The following is a 27,610-nucleotide window of genomic DNA, read 5'->3' on the forward strand; positions in this document are numbered from 1 at the left end:
GAACTTTTTGACCTCTGACACGCCCCTCAGGATATGTCATTACTTCGTACACCTTCGGCTCAGTTCGGCAACTTGATTGACACTCGGCTAGCTTCCTGACTCCTCCTCCTAGCGGTGCTAAGCGTAAACGTGCCATCGACATTTCCTTGTACTCTGATTGGTCAAATGTCGAAAATGATAAGGAAAAAGTCAAGAATGGCGCTCTCTGATTGGCTGCAAATGTTATAATGTCGAGAATGGCGCTCTCTAATTGGCTGCAAATGTTATAGCGCGTCGACGTGATTGGCTGTGGCGTTCAACATTATCCCCATTTTGACGGACTATCCTTCGGCAGCTGGCGTTCAGGTCGCAGTCTCCATTGGAGGCGTGGGTTTGAATCCCACTTCTGACAAACCTAACCTTTGGCTGCGGGCTCAAGCTAGAGTCTTTAACCCTCTGGCAAGTTTATCCAGAAATGCAGTAATGTTGACAAAGCACTGCAATTCAGTTCATGCTAGAATTAACCAAACATTAAAGTAACACTGACCTGCAGTACATGACCTTTAAAGTAACACTTTAGTGCAATGTATGGGATTCTATGGCACTTGAAATTTCAAGTCCTGACATTTCAGAAAAATTGTAAAGCAAACGTGTTATCCACTACACTACGGAAACCTATTGATGAGACGCATGTGCTTTTTAGAAGATGGCTGCTTCCCATAATCTGCCCTGCAAGCAGTGTGACAGCCTGTAAATTCCACAAACAACAGAACAGAGGTCATTCAGCATGGCAGTCTGCCTACAGCTCCTTGGTACGATGGCCTTCACCTGTCTCAAAAGTAAAGGTGTTGTAGCGAATTGCAGCATTTATATTTAAAATGCATCCACTTGTTTCCGGACAGTTTTGAACTGAGGACCTTTCGCGTGTAAAGCGAACGTGATAACCACTACAATACGGAAACTTGATTTGGACGTCAGTCCCTACGCTTCTAGGGTACGCTTGTTCAAAAGCGACTGAAACTATAGACTGCCCAGTGTTTTTAACATGGCAAAAAGCTGCTAATTTTGTTGGCAGACCAAACATGTTTTATTACTGTACAGGAAACCTCAAAGGCCATTTGTTTTATTTTTGTCCTTTTCTAAAGAGATTAAACCACAAACATCCCTGCAAGTGTACAGACCTGCTCAACAGAAAATCACATACGATATTTTTGCAAAAACCACCCATAGTTTCCACCCAGTTTCGAACTGGGGACCTTCTGCGTGTAAGGGGAATGTGATAACCATTACACTATGGAAACACATCTTCAGGATTCAGACATAAATCATTAGGTGCACGCTTTTTAAAAAGCGTATAAAGGAAATGAGCGCTACACCCACCTAGCGTGGCAAACAGTTTAAATCTTCTGTCAGAAGACAACTGCTGTTTCTGCTCAGTTTCGAACCAAGGACCTTACGCACGTTAGGCGAACGTGATGAACACTACACTACAGAAACCTATTGATGAGGTCATTCGGCATGGCAGTCTGCCTACAGCTCCTTGGTACGATGGCCTTCACCTGTCTCAAAAGTAAGGGTTTTGTAGCGAATTGCAGCATTTATGTCTAAAGTGCCTCCACTTGGGAGATCCAGTCCTTTACTGCTGCCAAAAGACCGGTACAAAAGTTTTGCTCCAGCAAACAAGTTACAGGAGGAGCTGGCCAGGGTCCCCAGACAACTGTTTTAATGACAGCTTGAGCAAAATGCAACGTGTTGGCCAGGAATCGAACCCGGGTCAAATGCTTAGAAGGCAGATATTCTCACCACTATACCACCAACGCAAGACCATTGGGTGTAGGCTTAAAAAAATTGCATGAACTTATTGACCTGACCTACCAGGCACCATATTAAAAAAGAGGTCTCTAATATAATAATGTAACATGTTTTATACAGACACTTCATATTTAAATGGTATTAGATTATTTTTTGGATTCACTGGCTTCTGTGAAGCGTTGAGTTAAAATGATGCATGACGCCGTTCCTGGAAATCGCGCTGTTCGGGGACAACTACCTGTCTCTGCAACTCCTCTTTAGTATAGTGGAAAGTATCTCCGCCTGTCACGCTATAGTCTGGGGTTCGATTCCCTGATGGAGAGATCCAGTTCTTTACTGCTGCCAAAAGACATTAACAAAAGTTTTGCTCCATCAAACAAGTTACAGGAGAAGTTGGCAAGGGGCCCGGACGACTGTTCTAAAGACAGCTTGAGAAAAATGCAATTCGTTGGGCGGGAATCGAACCCATACAGCAAGAATGGACAGACCCAGGAATTGAACCCATACAGGAAGAATTCTCATAATCAAGGTATTTAATTTAAAAATGTGAGACTTTTTATACAGACACTTCATATTTAAATGGTATTAGATTCTTTTTTTTGGATTCACTGGCTTCCTGGAAATGGGAAGGCTGTTTGTAGCGAGCTGTAGTCGCGCTGATCGGGGGTGGCAACCTGTCTCTGCAACTCCTTGTTAGTATATGGGAAAGTATCTCCGCCTGTCAAGCGTAAGACCGGGGTTCGATTCCCCGACGGGGAGATCCAGTCCTTTACTGCTGCCAAAAGACCAGTACAAAAGTTTTGCTGCAGCAAACGAGTTACAGGAGGAGCTGGCCAGGGTCCCCAGACAACTGTTTTAACGACAGCTTGAGCAAAATGCAATGCGTTGGCAGGTAATCGAACCCAGGTCAACTGCTTGGAAGGCAGCTATGCTCACCACTATACCACCAACGCAAGACTGTTGGATGTAGACTGGAAGCCCTGTTGTGCGGTCAGCAAGGAAATTTTGCAATACATTAGCAGCTGGCAGGTGCAGATGAACTGAAACTCTCTTTGTTTGGACCTGGCACTTAAAAAAAATTGCATGAACTTATTGACTTGACCTACCAGGCTCCATATTAAAAAACAAGGTCTCTAATTTAATAATGTAACACGTTTTATACAGACACTTCATATTTGACACATGACGCCGTTCCTGGAAGTCGCGCTGATCAGGTACATCTACCGGTCTCTACAACTCCTCGTTAGTATAGTCGAGGTATAGTATAGTAGTATAGTATAGTATTTTTAGAAGATGGCTCCTTCCCATAATCTGCCCTGCAAGCAGTGTGACAGTCTGTAAATTCCACAAACAACAGTATAGAGGTCATTCGGCATGGCAGTCTACCTACAGCTCTTTGGTACGATGGCCTTCATCTGTCTCAAAAGTAAGGGTTTTGTAGCGAATTGCAGCATTTATATTTAAAATGCCTCCACTTGTTTCCGCCGGGTTTTGAACTGAGAACTTTTCGCGTATAAAGCGAACATGATAACCACTACACTACGGAAACTTGATTTGTATGTCAGTCCCACCTCTTCTAGGGCACGCTTGTTCAAAAGCAAATTAAACTATAGACTGCCCAGTGTTTTCAACATGGCAAAAGCTGCTAATTTTGTTGGCAGACCAAACATTTTTTTATTACTGTACAGGAAACCTCAATGGTCATTTGTTTTATTTTTGTCCTTTTCTAAAGAGATTGAACCACAAACATCCCTGCAAGTGTACTGACCTGCTCAACAGAAAATCGCATATGAAATTTTTACAAAAACCACCCACAGTTTCCGCCCAGTTTCGAACCTTCGCGTGTGAGGCGAACAGTCTGCCTACAGCTCCTTGGTACGATGGCCTTCAACTGTCTCAAAAGTAAGGGTTTGTAGCGAATTGCAGCATTTATATTTAAAATGCCTCCACTTGTTTCCGGCCAGTTTTGAACTGAGGACCTTTCGCGGCGGGAGTCGAAAATGGTTAAGCTTAACTTCCCTTAACTTTTCCCATTCATTCTCTATGGTAGTGCTTAACACTACGGATGCAATATACCTTTGGCCACACGTAGACTTCCTGGCGCTGTTCCGCTTTTCCGTGGCGGGTAGTTTAAAAAGCATAGTGTCATCTGTCAGTCATTCGCAGTGGAGGAGGGGAGACCCGTTTTACGAACGGAGAGATATTTGTTTACCGACTTGTCAGCAAACTTGTTTTGTTTTGTTGCTGTCTAAACTACCTGCAGACAGATTTTCCCTCAGGTGACCGCATATACATTATTATTCAAATATTTTATAATTTAAATTGCATGTATATTGTCATGTAATCGTATTGTTATCGTGTTGAATGGATTGTGACGATAAGAAACAGTAAACTCCTCGTTGTGAATACAGCTGTTATTTTATAAGAGTATCTTTGTTTGTAAAGGTGAATGTTTCATCCTAATCTCTCACTATGCTTAAAATATATGTTAACAGTGCAGTAAGATGTAATGTGCAGTAGTATGGAGGACCAAACTTGCAATTAAAAATGAATGAATAAATAAATGAATAAATAGATAGATAAATAAATGTGATAATAGGAAAATAAATAAAGGAATAAACGACTTGATAAAATAAATATGATTCATTTTAATCAAATGTATTTTTGTATATTTTTCCCCTAATTTATAATTTTTTGCTTTTATATTTTAATGTATTTGTATAATTTTTAATTGTATTTATTTATTATTTTATTTATTTGTTTGTTCCATTTATTCTTATATTTATTTATGCATTCATTTATTTGTATATTTATTTATTCCAATATGTATTTATTTCCAGATTTATTTATTTTAATCTTTATTTATTTTTATTTTTATTTCTTTATTTTTATATCTATTCTTACATTTTTTTGATGTGCATGATAATTAGGTTGGTTGGTCTTGCTTACCAAATATAAATATTAATTAACAAATAAATAAAAGCAGAAAATAAATTAAGGGAAATAATACAAAAATTAGTTTGATAAAGAATAAATCATATTTATTTTATCAAGTCGTTTATTCCTTTATTTATTTTCCTATTATCAAATTTATCTTTTTATTTGTTTACATGTTTATTTATTAATTTAATTTCTGCGGGTTTGGTCCTCCTATAATGTAATTAATATCAGACACACACATATATTACATTTAAATTACAAACAAATATATATATGTGTACAATTTAATGGTATAATTTAACATTTTTAATTAGTTAACTTGTTAACTTTTTATATATACATATATAAATTTTTAAAGCAATTTAAATAATGAATATTAAATAATGCAAATTTAATAAACAGTACGTGCTCTAAGGCTGCATTTATTCAGTTAAGAAACAGTAATATTATAGAATATTATAGCATTGTAAAATAACTCTTTTATATATATCACTGATGCTTTAGTATTAACTGTCTTATTTCATTTTGTTACTGTAAGTATTTAAATGCTTATGCTGAGACGCTAATGAATACATTCTGATTTCAGAACAGCATCATGAAGAAAACAGTGTTCTTCCCAGGGAAAGTCAAAGTGTCTTTCAGGAAAGGCCCATCAGGCCATTAACGCCGGGACCCATCAGAAGAGGCAAAAAGAATTAAAGACAACCCTTCACTGCAGGACAAGTCAACACCTCAAAGAGAAAATCTGGTCAAGTTGAACGCCCGTTCTGTTGTGTTACATAGAGGAGGGGATGTCTCTGACAAGCAAGAGGTGTTGGGAGAATGCATTCTTCAGTTCGGCAAGTACAAGGGCAAGTCTTTCAAGTGGTTATTAGAGAATGATGGCAGCTATGCTTTGTACCTGTCCGATAAGGTTGAGGAAGAAGAACAGGCTGGGCAGTTCAACCCAGAGGGTCCATGCAAGGATAGCCTCATTTCCTTTCTTGAGTATTCAAGAAGCTTCAAGGAAATTGAAGATCTTAAACAGTATCTGTCTCAAAGGCCAGACGCAGTGCCTTTTTTGACAGAGGATGACAATACTGTTGGATTTGGATCCAGAGCACAAGACACTTGGAGGAAGATTTGGGATACCAGGGCAGACGGATATGCTTTCTTTATAATGAGGCAGAACTGTGTGCCAGGCAGCAAAATGTACAATTTGCAGCAGTATCTTTGAAAACAGCAGCAAAAACAGATGACCAAAAACACTCCTCCGATGCCCTCACCATCAGCTTCCGCTGCAAGACCACCTGTTCCTTCCATTACTGACTCTGATCAGCCTGGTGAGTTAATAAAATTCATGCAAGTTTGCTTATATTGATTCTTAAAGCCTGCCTAGCTACTGATGCATTTGTCATATTTTATAGTAATGGAGGAGGATGAAGAACTGGAGAGGATGATGCTTAGTATTTCTCCAACAAAATATCTCACACAGCTGAGTAAGTAAATCAAGTATCGTGTCATGTGTGTTATATATACCCATGTCAAATTCTTATAAAATTGGTATAAAATTGTACATACTGGAGAGAAACCATTCAAATTATAATGCTTATTTTTAGGATCATCTGCAGCCACAGGATCCACAGTCTTATCTACAACAGGTTACTTTACACAACAGTTTTGGAGGCTTATTCGGTTACATACAGACTTATCTTACATTTCTGTTTTTTAATTATCTTATTTGTTGTTTTGGCACTGTTCTTGCCTGTTCGAAAAAACATGTTCTTTTGTTCTAACTACTGTTAAGGTTTGAATATACCAGTGGTGAGGGTGAGTGCACTTCATGAATTGTATGCATGCTATTTAAACTGTTTTTATTTGTTGTGAAAAAGTGGACTGTTTACTTACAGACATTTGAACATTATCAGAATGTGCATTACTAGAATAAATAACAAAATACATAGAATAAAATAATAAATAATGATTAGTCATTTAATGTAGTCAAGACAATCAAATACATATCATGTACATTCAGTGTTTTAATATGTTTTTAATTTCCTCCCTGTGCTTTTCCTTGCAGCTCTGCCGCAGCCTCCATCAACATCAGCTCCTGTGTGTAGGCCTTCTTCACAGGGTGAAGGCTTTATACCACCTCAAGCAGCACAATCAGCACCTACACCTGCACCAATGCCGTCTGCACTGACTGAAACCCCTGTTCCCAGCTACTTGAACAAAAAAGTAAAGACAGTTAAACACACGAGCATTAAATGTGTTATACACGCATATATATATATATATATATATATATATATATATATATATATATATGCATTTATTTCCTTTGCTTTGTGTTCCGTGCAGTTCTGCCACAGCCTTCACCACCATCACATGCAGTCTCTAGTTCTCCCAATCCACCAGCTCCTGTGTGTAGACCTTCTTCACAGACTGATGGCTCTGTACCACCTCCTGCAGCACAATCAGCACCTACAGCTCCTGCATCAATGACGTCTGCACAGACGGAAGCACCTGTTACTAGCTACTTGCAAGATATTAGCCACTGGAACTGCTCTCTTCATCAAAGAATTTGGATGAAAACAGAGATGGAGTCCATGGGGCTCTGGCCAGGATCACACCCAGTAAGACACCTAATGAATATGGTCTCCTTGTTGCGCTATCCACCTCAGCCTGAGCTTATAGAGACAAACATGGGCCTTCCGTCACCAAAGTACTTCCAGCTCCATCCCTTTTTCATTTGGAAACCTGAGCACAGTATAAATGAAAGGCTTAGAAACAACTACATCCTGCCCTGACTCTACAGCTGTCCAAATCCTCATGTTGTGTCCTCAGGTGTGGGAAGACCCCGAGTGATCCTTGGCACTAGTGGGCAATATTACATCCTTGCTTCACGTCTGTGCTGTAAGGCATGTAAAAAATACTGGTTCGCTGATAAACCTCAGTGGGTGGACATGCTACCACAGCAATTCAGAAACATCTTGCCAACCTTCCTCACTCATAAGAAGGCAATCTGTAAAACTGTGATGGATGAACTGAGGCGCTCTGGAAAATCCCCTTATGACAAGGCCAACCAGCTGTCTGAGGTGCTTCACCTTAAGTTTGAAAGAGCCCACCTTGCATACCTTCTCATTGTGCAGAACGTCAGGGATGCTGAAGCAGGGCTGTATGGCCAGAAAACCATCACAGGAGCATTGAGGAAGGATGACACACCTGCTTCGTTTGGGGGTTACGAAGATACTGATGGGTGGCATGGGGTGTCTGTGTCTGCACATTATCTGGTGGAGTGCCTGCTTCAGGAATATCACCGGCAAGAGGCAGCTCTCACTCAGCTCCTTCAAGGAACTTTTGGACAGGTGTTCAGATCAGATCACACACGCAAAGTTGCTAGAAAAGTGACCCTCTCATCTGGCACAATGTCATCCTACGCTGTGATGAACGAGAACTGGATGATCCTGTCCTGGGTGATGCTGCAGTCTGAGAGTGAGCAATCCTTGAGTTCAATGTACTGTGGGATGGCCAATCGCTACAGTGCTGCTAGCATACCCAAGGCCAAGTACCAGTGGGTGGACAGGTAAGAATAATCACATCTCATCACACATCACATCAAGATGTGTAAGCAAAGGTAATGAATACATTAAAATGAAAATGTATTTCCCTTTCATGTACTTAGGGACTGCTGTGCTGCTTTCAGAGTGATGGACCCAGGACCGTATGAGCACCAGCAGTGGGAAGCTTGGAGGACCACTGAAGCTACTGTGGCAGAGGTTACATCAGAAAACCTCAAGAATGTAAATGCCGCTTGCCAGAAGTACAATGAGGACATGGTGGTTAAACTAGACTTGTTTCACTGTATGCGGCGATTCACCAGGGAATGTGTTTCGGAGCACCATCCTCTGTATAGCTCGTTCTGCCAGTTCCTCTCTTCTGCCCGTAGTAGATCAGAGTGACCTGGAGAAACTGAGGAACGCATACAAGTTCTGTGGAATTGAGCCTGCTAATCCCACAAAGCAGCACATCAGAGCGCACTGCAGGACAAAAGTGCCACATCCTAGAGAGCTGGTCCAAAGAGTGGAAGAAGTACTTCACCATTTCCATCTTGCAAAGGATCCCAACAACATCTTCCTTTTTAAACCCTCGATGCTAAAATTTCGGTACAACTGAATCATGTCAAGGGTGAAGGAGCTGCTGTGCCCATCGGGATCCCTGTCAGAGGCACTTCACAGCAAGAGGGGTTTCATTTCCACCAGGCTCAGTGAGTAACGGGTAATCGCGTCTCTCCTGAGCTGTTCCAGGCGCAGGGTATGACTGGTGTCGCACGCTGGAATTATCAGCGGCTGGTGGACCTGAAGCAGCCTGGGCTTGTCTTACCTGGAGTGTTTGACCCTGTTTTGATGATGGAGTTAAACAGGGCATCTATAAGAGAGACTGGGTAACCCAAATATCCAGCCTTCCACATCTCCAGCTGGGACACAAGAGAGAGGTTTGGCCTACAATATGTGGAGCCAGGCTGTCGACCTGTGCCTCTTGACTTTGACAAACACAAAAGCAGGAAGACAGACCTAGGGATGCAAGAAGAGTCTTCATCTGGCACTGAGTTCTCATTTCCAACTCAGGTAAGCCTTTAAAGTTCTTTGATAACAAACTTTTTATTATAAAACAAATAGTTAATAATTCTCGCTCGCATATAACACTAATTTTGCTGAATTTCAGAAATGCTTAGAGGATTCCTCTTCTGCTGAGACCCCTCTTGCTCCTGAACCAGAGGCCACCCCCCAGACTCTCATTTTCAATGTTTTTCTACTCCGAGTGCTGTGACAGTGAAGGAACAAACATCTGAGGAGTTTCTTTTAGATGCAGGTAATTATATTATTCATACAGGCACCAATGTGTGTAATCTGTTTGCCTAATCTATGCACACAAAACAAATACTTCGTTTAATAATTTTGTGAATCTCTTTTAGAACTGCCAAGCACACCACCACTGCCTTTAGCTGCTTCTCCCTGTGCTGCTCGGACTGGACCCATTAAGACAGGCGGTCGAGTCTTTGTGTTGGACCATAACAGATGGACAGATCCAATGAGAAATGCCATTGATGGTTTGCTGGCCAAGCACCATGGGAGCAAGGACCTCCTGACAAAGGTGGATGGTGAATATGCTGCTATGGTACAGAGTGCCTGCACTGACCCAAGCAGCCTTTTGCACTCAACCACAAAGCAGCACATGAGCAGGTACATAAAAAACCTTGCTAAAAAAAAGAACACTAATGCTTCACTCAACACCAGCCCAGAAAAGCTCCTGGAGACACAGCAGTTATGGCAGCTTCTTCACTCAGGCAGTGAAACCATCAGTGTCCCAGTGACAGTACTGCCACCTGCCCCAGTCAATCCTCCCGCAAAGAGTGTTCCTGAGACTGTCTTTCTGGACCAGGCAGCGCTTGAGAAGATGGTGAAGGACATCATAGAGAAGCAGCAGGCAGTTCAGCAGCAACAACAACAGCATATGCTGCAAAAAAAGCACACTAGATCCTGTTTAGCCTGTGGTCAGCCTAATTCTCGATACATGGGTGATGGCACCTCAATACATTTCTTTTATCAAGGTGGTGATGTTAAATACTTCTACTGCTCCAAGAAAGTTTTTGACACATATTCCGCAGAGGGCCTGACCAACTTCAGAATGCCCTTTGAAGACTTTGCAGAGACTCCTTTTTTTCAGCGAGAACTGGAGTCCTCGAAGCAGAGAGGGGCAGAAAATAGGAGGGTGATTGAGGAGAGAAGCAAGAGAAAGTCAGTAATGGAGCATCCTACTGGTCGTCTGTGCAGATTCTGCCACCTACCACTGAAACAAGGACCCAACAGTCCTCATATTCACACTGGTTTCCCTGGAGTGGCAGGCAAATACATTTACTGTCCTGCTAAAGTGTTTTCCCTTTATCAGGCTAAGGGAATGAAATTTCATGGAAAGACTTTCAGCAGTCTCCATTCTATGAGGCTGAGAAGCAGAGGTGGATTGAGGAAAAGAAAAAATGACTTCACTGACAAATGACATGCCCAGACCTCAAATACTGTTTATAGCTCAAAGACATTCCTTGCACAATCTTATGCATATATGTATATACATATTATTGCACTTTTAATGTATATATATATATATATATATATATATATATATATATATATATATATATATATATATATATATATATATATATATATTATTTTTTTAAATATTTAATTTATTTCCATTTGTTCATTAAAATACCAAAAGTATTGTATTTTATTGTATTTTAGTGTTTTTTTAAGTTCATTTATTGACTTGCATTATTTTATCTTGCTCAGATTTGAAAAACACTAAATGTTAAGCACTGGTACTATTATACTCTGTACATAATTGTTTAGTTTAAAATACTTTTTTTCTTGTTTTTTCCTGTTCTCCTCAACTTTAGATATTATTATTGCTGTTGTTTAATCTATAATCTATCATTTTAAATTGTTACATTTATTTCCATTGTTCATTAAAATCAAACAATTGTGTCCTTGTTTGCATTGTACTTTAGTGTTTTTAAAGTAAATTTTATTGACTTGCATTATTTTATCTTGCTCAGATGTGTAAACACTAAATGTTAATAACTGTTGTCATTAAACACTACATAATTATTTGATTTAAAAAAATCTTGTTTTTTTCCTATGTTCTCCACAGCTTTATATTTTATTATTATTATTATTAATGTTATTGTTGTTTAATCTATAAGTATTTAATACATTACCTTTTCAGTTTTACATAATAATATGTATATTTCTGTACTATAAATAAAACGAGAAACTTACTATTTGGTGTTTACTGGTTATATTTCATATATATATTGGATTTCTGTACATAGTTAAACAAATATAATGTAAATATCTCAATGTAAAATGTAAAGGTCTAAAACATTATCAAAATGTTCTTTACAATTATTCACATTCAAATATTTTCTATATTAAAGAAAACTAAACCCTATTATAATATAAATGTTTATTAAGGTAGTTGCACATTTTGTACATTCTACACAACAACAAATCTTACACGTTTTATTCTATTTTTGTGCACAAAGTTAGTTTATTATATGTAAATCGTACTTAACATGAGTTTCTAATCATTTTTTAATCTAGATACACTTTATGGTAGTTGTGGTCGAGACGAGACTCGAACCTGTAATGTGTATTTTTTCAGGCCCGCCTCCCTGGAATTTCCTGCGTTCTTATTGGCTAGCAACGCTCTACACCTACATGCGACTGGCCCTCCCTGGGATTTCCTGCGTTCTTATTGGCTAGCAACGCTCTAAACCTACATGCGACTGGCCCCCGCGTGGAAGGCAGCTATGCTCACCACTATTGAAGACTGTTGGATGTAGACTGGAAGCCCTGTTCTGCGGTCAGCAAGAATTTTCGCAATACATTAGCAGCTGGCAGGTGCAGATGGACTGAAACTCTCTTTGTTTGGACCTGGCACTTAAAAAAATTGCATGAACTTATTGACTTGACCTACCAGGCACCATATTAAAAAACAAGGTCTCTAATTTAATAATGTAACACGTTTTATACAGACACTTCATATTTAAACGGTATTAGATTATTTTTTGCATTCACTGGCTTCTGTGAAGCGTTGAGCTAAAATGACGCATGACGCCGTTCCTGGAAGCCGCGCTGATCGGATACAACAACCTCTCTCTGCAACTCCTTGTGGAAAGTGGAAAGTATCTCCGCCTGTCACGCGGAGACTGGGGTTCGATTCCCCGACGGGGAGATCCAGTCCTTTACTGCTGCCAAAAGACCTTAACAAAAGTTTTGCTCCAGCAAACAAGTTACAGGAGAAGTTCGCAAGGGGCCCCGGACAACTGTTTTAAAGACAGCTTGAGAAAAATACAATGCATTGGCCGGGAATCGAACCCGGGTCAACTGCTTGGAAGGCAGCTATGCTCACCACTATACCACCAACGCAAGCCTGTTGAATGTAGACTGGAAGCCCTTTTGTGCGGTCAGCAAGAATTTTAGCAGCTGGCAGGTGCAGATGAACTGAAACTCTCTTTGTTTGGACCTGGCACTTAAAAAAATTGCATGAACTTATTGACCTGACCTACCAGGCACCATATTAAAAAACAAGGTCTCTAATTTAATAATGTAACACGTTTTATACAGAAACTTCATATTTAAATGGAATTAGATAATTTTTTGGATTCACTGGCTTCTGTGAAGCGTTGAGCTAAAATGACGCATGACGCTGTTCCTGGAAGCCGCGCTGATCGGATACAACTACCTGTCTCTGAAACTCCTTGTTAGTATAGTGGAAAGTATCTCCGCCTGTCAAGCGGGAGGACGGGGAAGATCCAGTCCTTTACTGCTGCAAAATGATCTTAACAAAAGTTTTGCTCCAGCAAACAAGTTACAGGAGAAGTTGGCAAGGGGCCCCGGACGACTGTTTTAAAGACAGCTTGAGAAAAATGCAATGCGTTGGCTGGGAATCGAACCCATACAGCAAGAATGGACAGACCCAGGAATCGAACCCATACAGCAATAATGCTCGTAATCAAGGTCTTTAATTTAAAAATGTGACACGTTTTATACAGACACTTCATATTTAAATGGTATTAGATTCTTTTTGTGGATTCACTGGCTTCTGTGAAGCGTTAAGCTAATATGACACCGTTCCTGGAAGTGGGAAGGCTGTTTGCAGCGAGCTGTAGTCGCGCTGATCGGGGGCGACTGCCTGTCTTTGCAACTCCTCGTTAGTATAGTGGAAAGTATCTCCGCCTGTTACACGGAAGACCGGGATTTGATTCCCCGACGGGAAGATCCAGTCCTTTACTGCTGCCAAAAGACCTTAACAAAAGTTTTGCTCCAGCAAACAAGTTACAGGAGAAGTTGGCAAGGGGCCCCGGACGACTGTTTTAAAGACAGCTTGAGAAAAATGCAATGCGTTGGCCGGGAATCGAACCCATAGAGCAAGAATGGACAGACCCAGGAATCGAACCCATAGCAAGAATGCTCGTTATCAAGGTCTTTAATTTACAAATGTGATGCGTTGGCCGGGAATCGAACCCTGGTCAACTGCTTGGAAGGCAGCTATGCTCACCACTATACCACCAACGCAAGACTGTTGGATGTAGGCTGGAAGCCCAGTTGTGCGGTCAGGAAGAATTTTCGCAATACATTAGCAGCTGGCAGGTGCAGATGAACTGAAACTCTCTTTGTTTGGACCTGGCACTTAAAAAAATTGCATGAACTTATAGACCTGACCTACCAGGCACCATATTAAAAAACAAGGTCTCTAATTTAATAATGTAACAAGTTTAATACAGAAACTTCATATTTAAACGGAATTAGATTATTTTTTGGATTCACTGGCTTCTGTGAAGCGTTGAGCTAAAATGACGCAGGACGCTGTTCCTGGAAGCCGCGCTGATCGGATACAACTACCTGTCTCTGCAACTCCTTGTTAGTATAGTGGAAAGTATCTCCGCCTGTCAAGCGGGAGGACGGGGAAATCCAGTCCTTTACTGCTGCAAAATGACCTTAACAAAAGTTTTGCTCCAGCAAACAAGTTACGGGAGAAGTTGGCAAGGGGCCCGGACGACTGTTTTAAAGACAGCTTGAGAAAAATGCAATGCATTGGCCGGGGATCGAACCCATACAGCAAGAATGGACAGACCCAGGAATCGAACCCATAGCAAGAATGCTCGTAATCAAGGTCTTTAATTTACAAAAGTGATGCGTTGGCCGGGAATCAAACACAGGTCAACTGCTTGGAAGGCAGCTATGCTCACCACTATACTACCAACGCAAGACTGATGGATGTAGGCTGGAAGCCGTATTGTGCGGTCAGCAAGAATTTTCGCAATACATTAGCAGCTGGCAGGTGCAGATTAACTGAAACTCTCTTTGTTTGGACCTGGCACTTAAAAAAATTGCATGAACTTATTGACCTGACCTACCAGGCAATGTAGTGATCTTTTTCTTTGTAGAAAAGTTAGAAGCTCAGACCAGGAGACGGTGGAAGTTTTCCAAGCAGAAGTTCTTTATTGCTTGTCGGTAGCTGCAGTCATTCCAACATCGTCTAACTAAGGGAACTTTACATTGTAGTTTATATACATTTCAAGGGGGAGGGATTACATTGTGAGGAACAAAGCATGTAAATGAGCTGAAACATGAGAACAGAACGGTGCAGGACTTCTCGCACTGAGATAAGAACTCCAAGACAAATGGTCTCAGTAATAAAATGGCAGGTGTTCAAACTTGCTCAGCATGCCTCTTCACCCGGTAAAACAATGAGAACAGGAAAAGCCTAGCCTTCTCGTACTGAGATGGGACAGTCAGGAATATCCTGCTGGGAACCCCTACCGTTTGCAGGGATTTCCTGGTCTCATCATTTATAAACTTTCTCAATATAAAATACTATTGTATTGGAAATCTAAATTAAACATTTAAATAAAATTTGTAATCCTACAACACCATATTAAAAAACAAGGTCTCTATTTAATAATGTAACACGTTTTATACAGACACTTCATATTTAAACGGTATTAGATTATTTTTTGGATTCACTGCCTTCTGTGAAGCGTTGAGCTAAAATTACGCATGATGCCGTTCCTGTAAGCCGCGCTGATCGGATACAACTACCTGTCTCTGCAACTCCTCGTTAGTATAGTGGAATGTATCTCCGCCTGTCATGCGGAAGACCGGGGTTCGATTCCCCGACGGGGAGATCCAGTCCTTTACTGCTGCCAAAAGACCTTAACAAATGTTTTGCTCCAGCAAACAAGTTACAGGAGAAGTTGGCAAGGGGCCTCGGACGACTGTATTAAAGACAGCTTGAGAAAAATGCAATGCGTTGGCCGGGAATCGATCGCATACAGCAAGAATGGACTGCCCCAGGAATCGAACCCATAGCAAGAATGCTCGTAATCAAGGTCTTTAATTTACAAATGTGATGCGTTGGCCAGGAATCGAACCCGGGTCAACTGCTTGGAAGGCAGCTATGCTCACAACTATACCACCAACGCAAGACTGTTGGATGTAGACCGGAAGCCCTGTTCTGCGGTCAGCAATAATTTTCGCAATACTTTAGCAGCTGGCAGGTGCAGATGAACTGAAACTCTCTTTGTTTGGACCTGGCACTTAAAAAAATTGCATGAACTTATTGACCTGACCTACCAGGCACCATATTAAAAAACAAGGTCTCTAATTTAATAATGTAACACGTTTTATACAGACACTTCATATTTAAACGGTATTAGATTATTTTTTGCATTCACTGGCTTCTGTGAAGCGTTGAGCTAAAATGACGCATGACGCCGTTCCTGCAAGCCGCGCTGATCGGATACAACTACCTGTCTCTGCAACTCCTTGTTAGTATAGTGGAAAGTATCTCCGCCTGTCACGCGGAGACTGGGGTTCGATTCCCCGACGGGGAGATTCAGTCCTTTACTGCTGCCAAAAGACCTTAACAAAAGTTTTGCTCCAGCAAACAAGTTACAGGGAAGTTGGCAAGGGGCCCGGACGACTGTTTTAAAGACAGCTTGAGAAAAATGCAATGCGTTGGCCGGGAAACGAACCCATACAGCAAGAATGGACAGACCCAGGAATCGAACCCATAGCAAGAATGCTCGTAATCAAGGTCTTTAATTTACAAATGTGATGCGTTGGCCGGGAATCGAACCCGGTCACCTGCTTGGAAGGCAGCTATGCTCACCACAATACCACCAACGCAAGACTGTCGGATGTAGGCTGGAAGCCCTCTTGCGCGGTCAGCAAGAATTTTCGCAATACATTAGCAGCTGGCAGGTGCAGATGAACTGAAACTCTCTTTGTTTGGACCTGGCACTTAAAAAAAATGCATGAACTTATTGACCTGACCTACCAGGCACCATATTAAAAAACAAGGTCTCTAATTTAATAATGTAACACCTTTTATACAGACACTTCATATTTAAAAGGTATTAGATTTTTTTTTGGATTCACTGGCTTCTGTGAAGCGTTGAGCTAAAATGACGCATGACGCCGTTCGTGGAAGTCGCGCTGATCGGGGACAACTACCTGTCTCTGCAACTCCTCGTTAGTATAGTGGAAAGTATCTCCGCCTGTCACGCGGAAGACCGTGGTTCGATTCCCCGACGGGGAGATACAGTCATTTACTGCTGCCAAAAGACCTTAACAAAAGTTTTGCTCCAGCAAACAAGTTACAGGAGAAGTTGGCAAGGGGCCCCGGACGACTGTTTTAAAGACAGCTTGAGAAAAATGCAATGCATTGGCCGGGGATCGAACCCATACAGCAAGAATGGACAGACCCAGGAATCGAACCCATAGCAAGAATGCTCGTAATCAAGGTCTTTAATTTACAAAAGTGATGCGTTGGCCGGGAATCAAACCCAGATCAACTGCTTGGAAGGCAGCGATGCTCACCACTATACCACCAAGGCAAGACTGATGAATGTAGGCTGGAAGCCGTATTGTGTGGTCAGCAAGAATTTTCGCAATACATTAGCAGCTGGCAGGTGCAGATTAACTGAAACTCTCTTTGTTTGGACCTGGCACTTAAAAAAATTGCATGAACTTATTGACCTGACCTACCAGGCAATGTAGTGATCTTTTTCTTTGTAGAAAAGTTAGAAGCTCAGACCAGGAGACGGTGGAAGTTTTCCAAGCAGAAGTTTTTTATTGCTTGTCGGTAGCTGCAGTCATTCCAACATCGTCTAACTAAGGGAACTTTACATTGTAGTTTATATACATTTCAAGGGGGAGGGATTACATTGTGAGGAACAAAGCATGTAAATGAGCTGAAACATGAGAACAGAACGGTGCAGGACTTCTCGCACTGAGATAAGAACTCCAAGACAAATGGTCTCAGTAATAAAATGGCAGGTGTTCAAACTTGCTCAGCATGCCTCTTCACCCGGTAAAACAATGAGAACAGGAAAAGCCTAGCCTTCTCGCACTGAGATGGGACAGTCAGGAATATCCTGCTGGGAACCCCTACCGTTTGCAGAGATTTCCTGGTCTCATCATTTATAAACTTTCTCAATATAAAATACTATTTTATTGGAAATCTAAATTAAACATTTAAATAAAATTTGTAATCCTACAACACCATATTAAAAATATGGTGTCGATCATCGGATACAACTAATATGGTATTTGTATCCGATCAGCCGCGCTGATCGGATACAACTACCTGTCTCTGCAACTCCTCGTTAGTATAGTGGAAAGTATCTCTGCCTGTCACGCGCAAGACCGGGGTTCGATTCCCCGACGGGGAGATCCAGTCCTTTACTGCTGCCAAAAGACCTTAACAAATGTTTTGCTCCAGCAAACAAGTTACAGGAGAAGTTGGCAAGGGGCCACCGACGACTGTTTTAAAGACAGCTTGAGAAAAATGCAATGCGTTGGCCGGGAATCGAACGCATACAGCAAGAATGGACAGAACCACGAATCAAACCCATAGCAAGAATGCTCGTAATCAAGGTCTTTAATTTACAAATGTGATGCGTTGTCCAGGAATCGAATCCGGGTCAACTGCTTTTAAGGCAGCTATGCTCACCACTATACCACCAACACAAGACTGTTGGATGTAGACTGGAAGCCCTCTTGTGCGGTCAGCAAGAATGTTCGCAATATATTAGCAGCTGGCAGGTGCAGATGAATTGAAACTCTCTTTGTTTGGACCTGGCACTTAAAAAAATTGCATGAACTTATTGACCTGACCTACCAGGCACCATATTAAAAAAAAGGGTCTCTAATTTAATAATGTAACACGTTTTATACAGACACTTCATATTTAAACGGTATTAGATTATTTTTTGGATTCACTGGCTTCTGTGAAGCGTTGAGCTAAAATGACGCATGACGCTGTTCCTGGAAGCCGCGCTGATCGGATACAACTACCTGTCTCTGCAACTCTTTGTTAGTATAGTGGAAAATACCTCCGCCTGTCACGCGGAGACTGGGGTTCGATTCCCCGACGGGGAGATCCAGTCCTGTACTGCTGCCAAAAGACCTTAACAAATGTTTTGCTCCAGCAAACAAGTTGCAGGAGAAGTTGGCAAGGGGCCTCGGACGACTGTTTTAAAGACAGCTTGAGAAAAATGCAATGCGTTGGCCGGGAATCGAACGCATACAGCAAGAATGGACAGACCCAGGAATCGAACCCATAGCAAGAATGCTCGTAATCAAGGTCTTTAATTTACAAATGTGATGCGATGGCCGGGAATCGAACCCGGGTCAACTGCTTGGAAGGCAGCTATGCTCACCACTATACCACCAACGCAAGACTGTTGGTTGCAGACTGGAAGCCCTGTTCTGCGGTCAGCAATAATTTTCGCAATACTTTAGCAGCTGGCAGGTGCAGATGAACTGAAACTCTCTTTGTTTGGACCTGGCACTTAAAAAAATTGCATGAACTTATTGACCTGACCTACCAGGCACCATATTAAAAAACAAGGTCTCTAATTTAATAATGTAACACGTTTTATACAGACACTTCATATTTAAACGGTATTAGATTATTTTTTGCATTCACTGGCTTCTGTGAAGCGTTGAGCTAAAATGACGCATGACGCCGTTCCTGCAAGCCGCGCTGATCGGATACAACTACCTGTCTCTGCAACTCCTTGTTAGTATAGTGGAAAGTATCTCCGCCTGTCACACGGAGACTGGGGGTCAGCAATAATTTTCGCAATACTTTAGCAGCTGGCAGGTGCAGATGAACTGAAACTCTCTTTGTTTGGACCTGGCACTTAAAAAAATTGCATGAACTTATTGACCTGACCTACCAGGCACCATATTAAAAAAAAGAGTCTCTAATTTAATAATGTAACACTTTTTATACAGACACTTCATATTTAAACGGTATTAGATTATTTTTTGGATTCACTGGCTTCTGTGAAGCGTTGAGCTAAAATGACGCATGACGCTGTTCCTGGAAGCCGCGCTGATCGGACACAACTACCTGTCTCTGCAACTCTTTGTTAGTATAGTGGAAAGTATCTCCGCCTGTCACGCGGAGACTGGGGTTCGATTCCCCGACGGGGAGATCCAGTCCTGTACTGCTGCCAAAAGACCTTAACAAAAGTTTTGCTCCAGCAAACGAGTTGCAGGAGAAGTTGGCAAGGGGCCTCGGACGACTGTTTTAAAGACAGGTTGAGAAAAATGCAATGCGTTGGCCGGGAATCGAACGCATACAGCAAGAATGGACAGACCCAGGAATCGAACCCATAGCAAGAATGCTCGTAATCAAGGTCTTTAATTTACAAATGTGATACGTTGGCCGGGAATCGAACCCGGGTCAACTGCTTGGAAGGCAGCTATGCTCACCACTATACCACCAACGCAAGACTGTTGGATGTAGACCGGAAGCCCTGTTCTCCGGTCAGCAATAATTTTTGCAATACTTTAGCAGCTGGCAGGTGCAGATGAACTGAAACTCTCTTTGTTTGGACCTGGCACTTAAAAAAATTGCATGAACTTATTGACCTGACCTACCAGGCACCATATTAAAAAACAAGGTCTCTAATTTAATAATGTAACACGTTTTATACAGACACTTCATATTTAAACGGTATTAGATTATTTTTTGGATTCACTGGCTTCTGTGAAGCGTTGAGCTAAAATGACGCATGACGCCGTTCCTGCAAGCCGCGCTGATCGGATACAACTACCTGTCTCTGCAACTCCTTGTTAGTATAGTGGAAAGTATCTCCGCCTGTCATGCGGAGACTGGGGTTCGATTCCCCGACGGGGAGATTCAGTCCTTTACTGCTGCCAAAAGACCTTAACAAAAGTTTTGCTCCAGCAAACAAGTTACAGGGAAGTTGGCAAGGGGCCCTGACGACTGTTTTAAAGACAGCTTGAGAAAAATGGAATGCGTTGGCCGGGAATCGAACCCATACAGCAAGAATGGATCGATCCAGGAATCGAACCCATAGCAAGAATGCTCGTAATCAAGGTCTTTAATTTACAAATGTGATGCGTTGGCCGGGAATCGAACCCAGGTCAACTGCTTGGAAGGCAGCTATGCTCACCACTATACCACCAACGCAGGCCTTTGAACGTAGACTGGAAGCCCAGTTGTGCCGTCAGCAAGAATTTTCGCAATACATTAGCAGCTGGCAGGTGCAGATGAACTGAAACTCTCTTTGTTTGGACCTGGCACTTAAAAAAATTGCATGAACTTATTGACCTGACCTACCAGGCACCATATTAAAAAACAAGGTCTCTAATTTAATAATGTAACACGTTTTATACAGACACTTCATATTTAAACGGTATTAGATTATTTTTTGGATTCACTGGCTTCTGTGAAGCGTTGAGCTAAAATGACGCATGACGCCGTTCCTGCAAGCCGCGCTGATCGGATACAACTACCTGTCTCTGCAACTCCTTGTTAGTATAGTGGAAAGTATCTCCGCCTGTCATGCGGAGACTGGGGTTCGATTCCCCGACGGGGAGATTCAGTCCTTTACTGCTGCCAAAAGACCTTAACAAAAGTTTTGCTCCAGCAAACAAGTTACAGGGAAGTTGGCAAGGGGCCCTGACGACTGTTTTAAAGACAGCTTGAGAAAAATGGAATGCGTTGGCCGGGAATCGAACCCATACAGCAAGAATGGATCGATCCAGGAATCGAACCCATAGCAAGAATGCTCGAAATCAAGGTCTTTAATTTACAAATGTGATGCGTTGGCCGGGAATCGAACCCAGGTCAACTGCTTGGAAGGCAGCTATGCTCACCACTATACCACCAACGCAGGCCTTTGAACGTAGACTGGAAGCCCAGTTGTGCCGTCAGCAAGAATTTTCGCAATACATTAGCAGCTGGCAGGTGCAGATGAACTGAAACTCTCTTTGTTTGGACCTGGCACTTAAAAAAATTGCATGAACTTATTGACCTGACCTACCAGGCACTGTAGTGATCTTTTTCTTTGTAGAAAAGTTAGAAGCTCAGACCAGGAGACAGTAGAAGTTTTCCAAGCAGAAGTTCTTTATTGTTTGTCGGTAGCTGCAGTCATTCCAACATCGTCTAACTAAGGGAACTTTACATTGTAGTTTATATACATTTCAAGGGGGAGGGATTACATTGTGAGGAACAAAGCATGTAAATGAGTTGAAACATGAGAACAGAACGGTGCAGGACTTCTCGCACTGAGATAAGAACTCCAAGACAAATGGTCTCAGTAATAAAATAGCCGGTGTTCAAACTTGCTCAGCATGACTCTTCACCCGGTAAAACAATGAGAACAGGAAAAGCCTAGCCTTCTCGCACTGAGATGGGACAGTCAGGAATATCCTGCTGGGAACCCCTACCGTTTGCAGAGATTTCCTGGTCTCATCATTTATAAACTTTCTCAATATAAAATACTTTTGTATTGGAAATCTAAATTAAATATTTAAATAAAATTTGTAATCCTACAACACCATATTAAAAAAAAAGGGTCTCTAATTTAATAATGTAACACGTTTTATACAGACACTTCATATTTAAACGGTATTAGATTATTTTTTGGATTCACTGGCTTCTGTGAAGCGTTGAGCTAAAATGACGCATGACGCCGTTCCTGGAAGCCGCGCTGATCGGATACAACTACCTGTCTCTGCAACTCTTTGTTAGTATAGTGGAAAGTACCTCCGCCAGTCACGCGGAGACTGGGGTTCGATTCCCCGACGGGGAGATCCAGTCCTGTACTGCTGCCAAAAGACCTTAACAAATGTTTTGCTCCAGCAAACAAGTTGCAGGAGAAGTTGGCAAGGGGCCTCGGATGACTGTTTTAAAGACAGCTTGAGAAAAATGCAATGCGTTGGCCGGGAATCGAACGCATACAGCAAGAATGGACAGACCCAGGAATCGAACCCATAGCAAGAATGCTCGTAATCAAGGTCTTTAATTTACAAATGTGATGCGATGGCCGGGAATCGAACCCGGGTCAACTGCTTGGAAGGCAGCTATGCTGACCACTATACCACCAACGCAAGACTGTTGGATGTAGACTGGAAGCCCTGTTCTGCGGTCAGCAATAATTTTCGCAATACTTTAGCAGCTGGCAGGTGCAGATGAACTGAAACTCTCTTTGTTTGGACCTGGCACTTAAAAAAATTGCATGAACTTATTGACCTGACCTACCAGGCACCATATTAAAAAACAAGGTCTCTAATTTAATAATGTAACACGTTTTATACAGACACTTCATATTTAAACGGTATTAGATTATTTTTTGCATTCACTGGCTTCTGTGAAGCGTTGAGCTAAAATGACGCATGACGCCGTTCCTGCAAGCCGCGCTGATCGGATACAACTACCTGTCTCTGCAACTCCTTGTTAGTATAGTGGAAAGTATCTCCGCCTGTCACACGGAGACTGGGGTTCGATTCCCCGACGGGGAGATTCAGTCCTTTACTGCTGCCAAAAGACCTTAACAAATGTTTTGCTCCAGCAAACAAGTTACAGGGAAGTTGGCAAGGGGCCCGGACGACTGTTTTAAAGACAGCTTGAGAAAAATGCAATGCGTTGGCCGGGAATCGAACCCATACAGCAAGAATGGACAGACCCAGGAATCGAACCCATAGCAAGAATGCTCGTAATCAAGGTCTTTAATTTACAAATGTGATGCGTTGGCCAGCAATCGATCCTGGGTCAACTGCTTGGAAGGCAGCTATGCTCACCACTATACCACCAACGCAAGACTGTTGGATGTAGACCTGAAGCCCTGTTCTGCGGTCAGCAATAATTTTCGCAATACTTTAGCAGCTGGCAGGTGCAGATGAACTGAAACTCTCTTTGTTTGGACCTGGCACTTAAAAAAATTGCATGAACTTATTGACCTGACCTACCAGGCACCATATTAAAAAAAAGGGTCTCTAATTTAATAATGTAACACTTTTTATACAGACACTTCATATTTAAACGGTATTAGATTATTTTTTGGATTCACTGGCTTCTGTGAAGCGTTGAGCTAAAATGACGCATGACGCTGTTCCTGGAAGCCGTGCTGATCGGATACAACTACCTGTCTCTGCAACTCTTTATTAGTATAGTGGAAAGTATCTCCGCCTGTCACGCGGAGACTGGGGTTCGATTCCCCGACGGGGAGATCCAGTCCTGTACTGCTGCCAAAAGACCTTAACAAATGTTTTGCTCCAGCAAACGAGTTGCAGGAGAAGTTGGCAAGGGGCCTCGGACGACTGTTTTAAAGACAGGTTGAGAAAAATGCAATGCGTTGGCCGGGAATCAACGCATACAGCAAGAATGGACAGACCCAGGAATCGAACCCATAGCAAGAATGCTCGTAATCAAGGTCTTTAATTAACAAATGTGATACGTTGGCCGGGAATCGAACCCGGGTCAACTGCTTGGAAGGCAGCTATGCTCACCACTATACCACCAACGCAAGACTGTTGGATGTAGACCGGAAGCCCTGTTCTGCGGTCAGCAATAATTTTTGCAATACTTTAGCAGCTGGCAGGTGCAGATGAACTGAAACTCTCTTTGTTTGGACCTGGCACTTAAAAAAATTGCATGAACTTATTGACCTGACCTACCAGGCACCATATTAAAAAACAAGAGGTTAATGACACAATATCCTCAAAATCAGGAAATAATAGTACCCCAAACTAACACATACAAGACATAGAGTGCAGTCACCATCACACACACACATATTAGACACATATTTTAACTGTTCATTTTTAATGTTCGCTTTTCATTATATCATCTCTAAAAAGATTTAAATTTTAAGTAAGATTTTAAACTTCACATTTTACTGTAGCTTTTACCTAATTTTACATGGTCTCTTAACCAGTTTCAAAGCATGTCTGTTCATTATTCAGTTGATCTTAGAAAAGTCAGCTGGATTTTGGTTCATTATCACTATTTTGCTTCAGCTTACTCTAGCAGGCCGATAACAGAAAGACAGACACAGTTACCATCCCTGCCTCCACTCAGACAGTCTCTCTCTCTCTAATGGCGCTTTTCCACTACACAGTACCAGCTCGCCTTGGCTCGGCTCGGCTCGACTCGACTCGCCTTTGTTTGGTTTTCCACTGTGTAAAAGTTGTACCTGTACCTGCTTTCGGGTACTTTTTTTCGTACCACCTCCGGCGAGGTTCTAAGCGAGCTAAGGCGATACTAAAATGTGACGTAATACAATGCCGACTGCTGATTGGTCAGAGAGAATCGTCACTATTCACTGCGTCATCATTGCACGCGGCAGACGGAGTATCCAGAATAACCAGAGAATAACCCCGCCATTTTTAAATAGTTTGCCCAGATATTCTAAACTTACTATTATGGCAACTCGGAAGAATACGCCGTGGTCAAACGAGGAGGTGCAGACTTTCCTATGTTTGGTTGCCGAAGAAAGGATCCAGCGAGAGCTAGATGGGGCAACGAGGAACGAAAAAGTTTATCAAGAAATCTCCGCACTGCTGTCCCCACATGGCTACAACAGGACTTTCCAGCAATGTAGGGAAAAGTTAAAAAAACTGAAAAGTGACTACAGAGCTGTAAAGGACCACAACGGCCGCAGTGGTTCAAACCGAAAAAGCTGGAAGTGGTACGAACAGATGGACGGTATCTACGGCCATAGACCACCGAGCAACGGGAGGGAGGGTGGACTTGACTCGGCCACCAGTTTGTTGGAGTCGCTGTTGGAGGATGGTAAGTGTTTAAAATTTACATTACATTAATCATGTAGGTGCACTCTGCTTGAGAGTTTTGTTTTCTGTAGGCTGGCTTTTGAAAAGCTGAAGCTCACTTATAACATCGAAGACTGTAAACTTGTGTCGCAGATAACAATTGCTGCTACCGCTAACTATCTGCCATTGCTATTTTCGTATTGTGTTGACTTTTGTATGATCTTTCTATCTAGATTCCTTTTCGACGAGCGAGAATGGTTCAGTGACTCCCACTGATGCCACGTCGGCACCGGAACCAGCGGCACCATCGACACCAACAAGATCAGCAGCGTCGACACCGAGACCCGCAGCAGCGTCGACACCGGCAACCGGTTAGTATAATTGGAGAAAAAGTAAACTCTTCTAGCCTGTTGTCTGTGAATCTGTACACACTTTTTAATATATCATTAATCGTATCAATAACTCATTAATATAACGTAAACGTACTTGAATAACAACAGGAAGCATTCCCAGTTATGGGAATGCAGGATTCATTAATAAACCTGTTCAGTATTTTTATAACTTTCCAGACGTACACCTATACTGTACACATGGTATTTTAAAGTTGACATTTACTAAAATAGATGTTTAATAAATACATTAAATACATTTACTCAGATGTTAAGTCGTTATATACTATATAAGTAATAGTAAGTTGTGGGCTTGTCTTTTTTTATGTAGAAGCTGTAATGATAATACATGTGAACAATTTACAACACACACAACCTTTGAATGAAACGTGACTTGTCCGTTTTTCTTTATAACTCATTCATTGTAATTATTTTTTTGGCCAGGACGGAGGAAACGAAAGAGGGAACAGGAGCATCTGACTGTCCTGAGGGAGATGCAGACATCGGATGTCGAGCAGCTGGAATTGAACCGGGCACAGCGGGAGCGCCATTTACAGATGGCACTCGATGATGCAGCACATGCCCGAGAACTAGAAGCGGCTTTAAGGAGAGAGGAGATGGCTGCAATGTCGTCCTTCAACCAGGCCTTTCTGGGAACCCTGAGCCAGCTTGTCCAGGCACTGAACCGGCGGGATGCTGTTCCACCGCCCCTGGACTGAAACCCCTTTGTTTATTTTAATTTAATGTTTGCACTACATGTAACATATGTATATAGTTGGATGTGTGAATTTATATTAATATTATATTTTTTTCTATTTGTATGCGTGTTTAAATAAAACCTTTTTGAAACTTATTACAAACAGTGTCTTTTTTCAGAATCAGAATCAGAAAGAGCTTTATTGCCAAGTGTGCTTGCACACACAAGGAATTTGTTTTGGTGCTGAGGCTTCCAGTGGACATATACAAATACAACAAGAAACATGAAACATAATACTAAGTATCACTTAGTATAAGTATCACCTGAGTTGTAGGATATTGCACTAAACAGTGGGAGTATTGCACTTAAAGGCATATGCCTTGGGAGGTGTGTTAACTGTTCAGAAGGGAAATGGCCTGTGGGAAGAAACTGTTCCTGTGCCGTGATGTTCTTGTGGCCAGTGATCTGAGTCTCCGTCTTGACGGTAACAGTTCAAACAGGTGGTGTCCAGGGTGAGTGGAGTCAGTGATGATTTTACCTGCTCTCTTCCTCACTCTGGAAGAGTACAGGTCCTGGAGGGATGGCAGGGGGGCACCAATGATCCTCTCCGCTGTCCGGACTGTCCGTTGTAGTCTCCTGATGTCTGATTTGGTAGCTGAACCAAACCAGACAGTGATGGAAGTGCATAAGACAGACTCGATGACGGCTGAGTAGAACTGAATCAGCAGCTCCTGTGGCAAGTTGAACTTCCTCAGCTGGCGAAGGAAGTACAGTCTCTGTTGGGCTTTTTTTACAATGGAGTCAATGTGATTGTCCCACTTCAGGTCCTGAGAGATGATAGTGCCCAGGAACCTGAATGACTCCACTGCTTCCACAGTGCTGTTCATGATGGTGAGTGGGGGGAGTGCTGGGCTGTTCCTCCTGAAGTCCACGATCATCTCCACTGTTTTGAGCGTGTTCAGCTCAAGGTTGTTGTAACTGCACCAGACAGCCAGCTGTTCAACCTCCAGTCTGTAAGCAGACTCGTCACCGTTCCGGATGAGACCGATGACAGTGGTGTCGTCGGCAAATTTCAGGAGCTTGACAGTGGGGTCTTTAGAAGTGCAGTCATTAGTGTACAGGGAGAAGAGCAGTGGGGAGAGAACGCA

General features: G+C 42.1%; 9 non-coding genes across 9 annotated transcripts; 1 reads left to right on the top strand and 8 right to left on the bottom strand.

The window, feature by feature from the left end:
- Positions 1-12,629: 12,629 nt before the first annotated feature.
- On the bottom strand, positions 12,630-12,701 carry trnag-ucc (transfer RNA glycine (anticodon UCC)). Its single transcript has one exon. It is a non-coding gene; the product is annotated as a tRNA-Gly (tRNA).
- A 1,077-nt stretch (positions 12,702-13,778) lies between these two features.
- Positions 13,779-13,850, bottom strand: trnag-ucc (transfer RNA glycine (anticodon UCC)). The gene has a single exon. It is a non-coding gene; the product is annotated as a tRNA-Gly (tRNA).
- Positions 13,851-15,390: 1,540 nt separating this feature from the next.
- Positions 15,391-15,462, top strand: trnad-guc (transfer RNA aspartic acid (anticodon GUC)). The gene has a single exon. It is a non-coding gene; the product is annotated as a tRNA-Asp (tRNA).
- Positions 15,463-18,948: 3,486 nt separating this feature from the next.
- On the bottom strand, positions 18,949-19,020 carry trnag-ucc (transfer RNA glycine (anticodon UCC)). The gene has a single exon. It is a non-coding gene; the product is annotated as a tRNA-Gly (tRNA).
- Positions 19,021-20,011: 991 nt separating this feature from the next.
- On the bottom strand, positions 20,012-20,083 carry trnag-ucc (transfer RNA glycine (anticodon UCC)). The gene has a single exon. It is a non-coding gene; the product is annotated as a tRNA-Gly (tRNA).
- Positions 20,084-20,718: 635 nt separating this feature from the next.
- trnag-ucc (transfer RNA glycine (anticodon UCC)) lies at positions 20,719-20,790 on the bottom strand. Its single transcript has one exon. It is a non-coding gene; the product is annotated as a tRNA-Gly (tRNA).
- Positions 20,791-21,424: 634 nt separating this feature from the next.
- Positions 21,425-21,496, bottom strand: trnag-ucc (transfer RNA glycine (anticodon UCC)). The gene has a single exon. It is a non-coding gene; the product is annotated as a tRNA-Gly (tRNA).
- A 1,147-nt stretch (positions 21,497-22,643) lies between these two features.
- Positions 22,644-22,715, bottom strand: trnag-ucc (transfer RNA glycine (anticodon UCC)). Its single transcript has one exon. It is a non-coding gene; the product is annotated as a tRNA-Gly (tRNA).
- A 1,343-nt stretch (positions 22,716-24,058) lies between these two features.
- Positions 24,059-24,130, bottom strand: trnag-ucc (transfer RNA glycine (anticodon UCC)). Its single transcript has one exon. It is a non-coding gene; the product is annotated as a tRNA-Gly (tRNA).
- Positions 24,131-27,610: the final 3,480 nt, after the last annotated feature.

The sequence above is a fragment of the Siphateles boraxobius genome, unplaced genomic scaffold (assembly GCF_051911475.1).
Source record: "Siphateles boraxobius isolate OS27281-9 unplaced genomic scaffold, OSU_SipBor_1 39, whole genome shotgun sequence".
Classification (NCBI taxonomy): domain Eukaryota; kingdom Metazoa; phylum Chordata; class Actinopteri; order Cypriniformes; family Leuciscidae; genus Siphateles; species Siphateles boraxobius.